Consider the following 6,471-nt stretch of genomic DNA (forward strand, 5'->3'; position numbering starts at 1 on the left):
AAGCATTGGCTGCTTTGTAGTTAGTGGAATTTGATGCCATCATTATACATCCTGAAAAAGCAAGACGTAAACAAGCAAACAAAGTACATTCAAATTGTGTTTTCGTTTCGTTTCTGTGGTCCACATGTTGATTATGTGAACCTACGAAATTCGTTAAATATAAAATGTAAAATGTTGGAACTATCCGTATTCATCCACTTGCATTATCTATAAGAAGTCAGTTTCCTCCACAACTATATTTTCAGAATATGACTGGTAAAGAAACATATCCCCAGTCGTGCCTGTATTTTGATGCACTGGGCAGGCAGAATTAGTTCATGTGGAAATCTGTCTCACTGTTCACAAATGGAACTGAATCATGTTAAATAAAAACTATAGCCTTGATGTTTGGGGCAAGGCTAAACGATCAGAGGAGGATGTGCCTACTTACCTGGTCACAAGAAAATAAAAGTAACGCTATTCGAAGTAGAATGTCATCAGTTTGTCAACTGCTGCTTGACCTGTCACGATAAAAGGTTTACAGCTACAGGAGGAGACAGCTTGTGGTTTTCTCTATGTCTCCAATGTATCACGTGGGCTGTGCGAATCATTGATATTAATCAGGATATCAGCAGTAAACTTTGTGTGGTCTCCATGCAGTGAGAGAGTTGAAGAGGCTGCCAAACACTGCTGAGAGACTCTGGATATTCCTTGGCCCAGGATCAGAACACCTGTGGAAATACGATCCTCTTGTGCAATTCCCCCCAAATTTTTATATTATTTTCTTTTTCAAATTAATACTAACCAGCCCCAAAGACCGTGATGTCATACAGCTCCATGGAGCAGAGAATAGGTGAAAGCATTCAGATGATAAAACTTGAAGTGCTATCATTTCCTAACGTCAAGCCTGCCATGCTCTGATCCAATTACTCTAATGTATATTTCATTGAGCTTACTTATTGTTTTTGTATTTTAATGTAAGATTCTGTGTCTTGTGTTTTAAGGTGCTTTAATGTATTATTCTGTTTTAAAAACTCTGTTCCAGAGGATGTGCAGTTTTTTGGAGGGGGCTGTGATGTATGCCTTTATGGAGGGATTTCTAGATGTAACAGTGTGTAGGTGTGAGTGTATGTGTGTGCCTCTGTGTGTGTGTGTATGTGTGAGTGTCTGGGGGAGGGTCTCATTTCTGTCGCTTGAGGCTCTTCTCCACAATCCACAGAAACCCTCGTCCTGGAGTGTGAGGAATACACAGGAGACCTACGTTCAAAAGCTAGGGAGCTCAGTGATAGTCCTCTGTCAGTTTCTAAGCTGTTTGAAAAGTTCAGATAAACTGTTATGCGGGCATTGGGGAAAGCTGTTTGCAGACTGCAGTTTGATGCAGCGTAGGCCGTGCCTGTGGCTCTGATTGAAAGAAAGTTTATTATCTAGAGGGTGAGAGAAGCACAGGGATATGAAAGGGACAGACTACTGCCCAAAGAGCAGTGTGCTGCTGAAGTCACTGGCTTCGGAAAAGACCCTCATTGTGGAACAAAAAGAGCATGCACTTTAATTGCCCTACAATGTTGAGACTTTTGCAAACTTTTACAATCCCAAAATCTAAAAGTATGAGATCCTCCCATCCTCACTAACTCTTTTAACCAGATAAGAAGCCTGCAGTTTTTGAAGTTCTGAGAAATCTGCCTGCTAATGAGTTTTTTTTTTTTTTTGCATAAATATCGTGCACCATCCTGTTAAAGAAAACTGACACAATGCTGCACTGTAAATTGAATGTGAATCATGATTACCATCATTGTAGATGTGTAACATGTATGTTTATTCTCATTATACTTCATCATTGGATGAAGTCCAGTGACAAGGCAAAGGCAGCTGTCTGAAGGCTCTTGTGGCACCTCCATGTTAGTGTATAATGCAAAAGAGAGAAATGTTGCTAGCTCAGTGTCCTTGTGTCACCGCTGGATCCAGATACCCCCCCCCCACCCCCCACCCCCACTGCTACCCCCCGTGTGTTCTGTGGCACAGATTCCCCCCACAATGCCACCTCTCCCTTGGGCCTTTGTAAAGGGGGTGGCGTGGCACAGATGGCACAGATCATGGGGACATCTGTGAAGATGAAGCGGAGGAGCTGGCTTGTGCTGTCACTTCACAATGAACAGACACTGCTATTTATTCTTTTGAAGTGCGATATCCAGAGATAAAACGGGCATCTGGTGCTCACGAGGCAGGTTAAATAGATCAATCCCCCCATTCCGGAGTTTACTCGCCACGGTCTTTAAATACTTATTACGAGGTGATGCGACTGCAGGCTGGATTGAGCAATGTGTTTTCCAGATTTTTTTCTGCAATGGCATGTGTACTTTACTGAGTACTTTACATAAATGTGAGCAAAACAGAAATATATTTACACGCACAACATTGCTTTAGGCGTAAGATTGTAACCCTGGCCAAGAAGAGCAGGTAGAGGGTTGTTAACATACTTTAACAGGAGCCACACACCCCTCTGGTAATAAGCAGACACGACAGGGCACAGCAGGGTCATGATGACTCTCTTCATTTGTCAAATGGCTATTGGGCCTGCCCACATAATGAACCAGCTATCAGAACTATGCTTCTAATTAGTGATTAGTGGGTGTGCGGGGGTTTTGATTTGATCTGGCTCAAAGGGAAAGTGTGACTGCACTGTAGCACCTGCAACTCATTATCCCTGTGTGTTGCTTCATAGGTGAGAGCTACAGTGGTTTTTCTCCCCCTTCACTCTTGTGTGGCGGACGCTACTGCAATGCCTTCTGACATAAGTCCGTGCCCCAGGGGTACAGAGTTGGGGCTGTGCTATGCTCCCTTGTGTTGGGTTTGTGCCTAATGCTTTGCCAACCCAGTCCAGCATATGATAATTTTTTGGCTCTTTAAGCTATAACTATTCTCTTAACCAGCCTACACACAGCTGGGGCTGAACACCTGGAGAGTCTTTGTTGAAGGAGATGCATTGGAGCAGATGGGCAACAAACCCTGGAACTGTAGATCATACAGACTCACCTATGACACATACTATATAGCCTATCCCTTCCATCTTCTGTGCCTTTGCATAAACCATGAATGGTTCTGAACATGGTTTTTAATACATTGGATACCTGGATTTTTTTCCCAGATGTCCATTTCCTATGGTGTTTTCTGGGATGGTGGGTCATGCACTGCTCAGAGCATGCTCCTCAATCCTCTAGAAATGAACCAAAGTGTCACCTCATTCCTCGTTGTCAGAATGGCAAAGAGCAGACAGCGGTTTGAATGAATTGCCAGTGGCAGGATGTCTGCTTTACAGATCTGGCTGCAGGCAAATTAGTCCACTGTCCTCTGTGCTTTTAGTCCAATCAGATTCAATCTGGCGGTGAGCAGCAAAAGACACACATGAATAGAACAGAACTCCCCCTCCATTTCCTCAGTATCGGCATTGTGGAGCTGGGGGGGAAGAAGTCCTTTGGGGTGGATTCTGTTAATTGTCTAGTTTCCTGACAGATGCCCACAGGTAATAGTAATTATGCAAGGCCATTATTTCCCTGCCCATGTTTCTGTGTGTGCGTGCCGCTGTGTATCCTCTGTCAGGCTGCTCCGCCTGAGATTGCCTAGGTGTGGCTTTTGCACGACTTCCGAATGTGACACATAAAAGACAAAAGCCCGAATCAACAAATTTGCCCGTGGCTGCTTTGAAGAAAGTATTTCAATCACTTTCTGCTGTCTTCATGTCAGTTTGCCAGATGGCGTGGGTCTTTCTGAGGTCCTGTGCAGATGGGGGCTTACTGAGAAGTGTAACGGCTTCAAAGCCTCTTTGTAATCCGCAGGAACATCACAGGGGCTGAGAAAGTGACTGGCTCCCAGAAGTCTTCCCCACTAAGAGGGTGAGCGAGGCAGTAATGAAAGGCAGATAAAGGGATTGCAGGGACAGGAAGTGCAGTGAAGAACATTGGGTTGGTTATTCCATATCTTTTCTTTTGTCTTTTCTCTTAAGAATCAGTAGATAAGTTGTCCATCTAGTTCTTTTGTATTAAAAAATAGGAGGAAACTGACAAGGAATTATCTTTAAAGTTTTCAACCTAGTGGGAGGTGTTTCCATTCAATTATAATTTAAAAACTTGCCATGTTAGGCGTGGGATAGGTGCAGTATTAAAGGCATGATGAATATTATTGTTGCTGTCCTGAAAATGTAATGAGCTCCACACAGTTGTAGCAGTTTTGATCTGTCAATCAGGTCTGACACCCTGCTGGTGATCCGGCTCATAATCAGAAGAACTCAATTCTTTGTCGCTTCCACGGTGTACTAATTTACCTCTTGCCTTGGTTCATTCTTTGCCTTTTGACCAGGTAATGCTTTGGAATTGATTTTTTTTCCTTATTACAGGGGGTTTATATTAAATTCTCTCCAAATAGATATTACCTCACTTTACAAAATGAGGTATCTTCATTTTGTTTTTTTATCGCCCCTTAGATCTAAGTAACTGCCGGGGAAGTCAGAACTGCTTTTGCCACAGGAGGGACTGTAAAAATTGCAAGGAAATTGGCTCCTTTTCCTCCTCTCCCTTTTTATTGGTCTAAACAAGTCTGCAGATTAATTCATTGCAAGCCTTTTGCACTACAACATGAATATTATACATAATATGTATGTATGTTTGGTGATTTCGTCTGATTCAAATGTGAAGTATGAGTTGAACAAACAATGTTTTGTAATCGCTAAAGGATAAAATACTTCTGTTATCTATATATATTTTTTTTCTAGTGGAAGGGTGTGTATGCCCCCCTGCTCTGTAGGGACATCAAGCAGAAGACAGAACACGTCATTCCTTATGCAACCAGGCTACCAGTGCCATGACACTGTGCAGGAATAAAACCTTTTCTCACGCCAGGGGACAGATTTCCAATGGCTACTTCACAGAGGGGCCCCTCTCCACTACTTAGAATTCTTGTTTATTACAAATTTCCCAACAGTGCCTGACAAGCAAGTGAACTCTGTAATCCTGTCAAAGCTCATAACGATCTCTATGGGCTAGTTTAGATGGTCCAAGTTGTCTATTCCCATCCTGAAGGTGAAGGGTTCACAGTACTCTTAAAGCATGCAACAGTTTTGCAGAAACACACATGGAAATGTCAACATGTTTTCCATGGACGTATCTGGCAGTTGTTTGATGCTCAAGTTTTCTGAGTGGATTTTCTGATTTTCTGTGCACAGCTGAAGGTTTGCAGAATGGGATATATTTGTCAGCATACTTGTTTGCAGTTAGTTTTGATTATTCAGTTATCATTTCCTCATGTCTTTCACTTGGCTGCAGTCATATGCATCTTACCTTTTCTGATGTTTCTCCTTCATGGATTTCATCTCTAAATATTCACGGCTGCATTCAGGTGTCAACCACCATCCTATATACACATCGAGCCATGACATAGAAGAAAACATTCCAAAAACAAAAAAATTCATGATGATTTCTCATTTCACACATATAGTTCATGTTCGATTGAATGAAAATAACTTGCTGTCTCCAGATATCTGTCTTTCCAATCCAGCCATTGTTGCAGAGAAATATGGAAAGGGAACGAAGTGGAATGAGACCAGCCTGTTTCCTCTAGAGAAATGGATATCAGCTATTTAAAACTATGTCATTCCCATATATCACTAAATGTCTTTTATATGAGATCTGCCCACACATTTTTTCTGTTTGGTCTTAAAATGTGTGACCCTTTACTTGAAATATGAACTTACATTTGCATCTAAATTTATTTTGCACAGCAGCATTTAAAAGGCACTTCAGGTTGTTCTATAATATAATATTTACTATAATATAGTAAATAAAACCTAGGGATTACTTGTTTATGGGCTGTTTCCATTAGCCATGTTGTCCCTTGAGCTAAGGGCTCTAGCAGATGTGGGCCCATCTGAAGTCTGTGTCTCCTTACATTACCTTTTTACAGTTAGCTAGGGAATGATTTCAGATATCTTCCACTTTTCTTCCCTGCCTCTCTCACAATGGTAGACAACTGGAAACCAGTGTAACTGCTCGGTAGCTAGCTATAAAGGTTAGCTACCTGGTTACGTATCAGGTAGCTAGCTATTGTTTGTGGAAAAAATGTCTACCCTGACACATTTTCAGACAGTTTACTTGACATTATGACTGATTCATAAACACAAATACGTCTGCCAACCAATTGTAGCGTAACAACACTCAGGCCACACTGAGTATCAGGTTGCCAACTAGAGATAGCTGTATGTATAACATTTTCAGATGGCCTCATTTGTTAGCAGGATCTGTATGCATGCAAGCAAGCTGTATATACTTAGTATTTACCAAAAAACGTGAAATTATTTTAAAAGGTGAGACTGAAGACAGCAGTCTTAGGTGTCCGTAATGAGTCACCTAAACAAATGAACAACTACATACTCTGTCACCATTTTCTCTCTGAATGTTGTGAAAAAAAACTGGTTCTTTCTTTAAAAAATAAATAAGAAACAAACCA

This window comes from Megalops cyprinoides, chromosome 8 (genome assembly GCF_013368585.1).
Source record: "Megalops cyprinoides isolate fMegCyp1 chromosome 8, fMegCyp1.pri, whole genome shotgun sequence".
Taxonomy (NCBI): Eukaryota; Metazoa; Chordata; class Actinopteri; order Elopiformes; family Megalopidae; genus Megalops; species Megalops cyprinoides.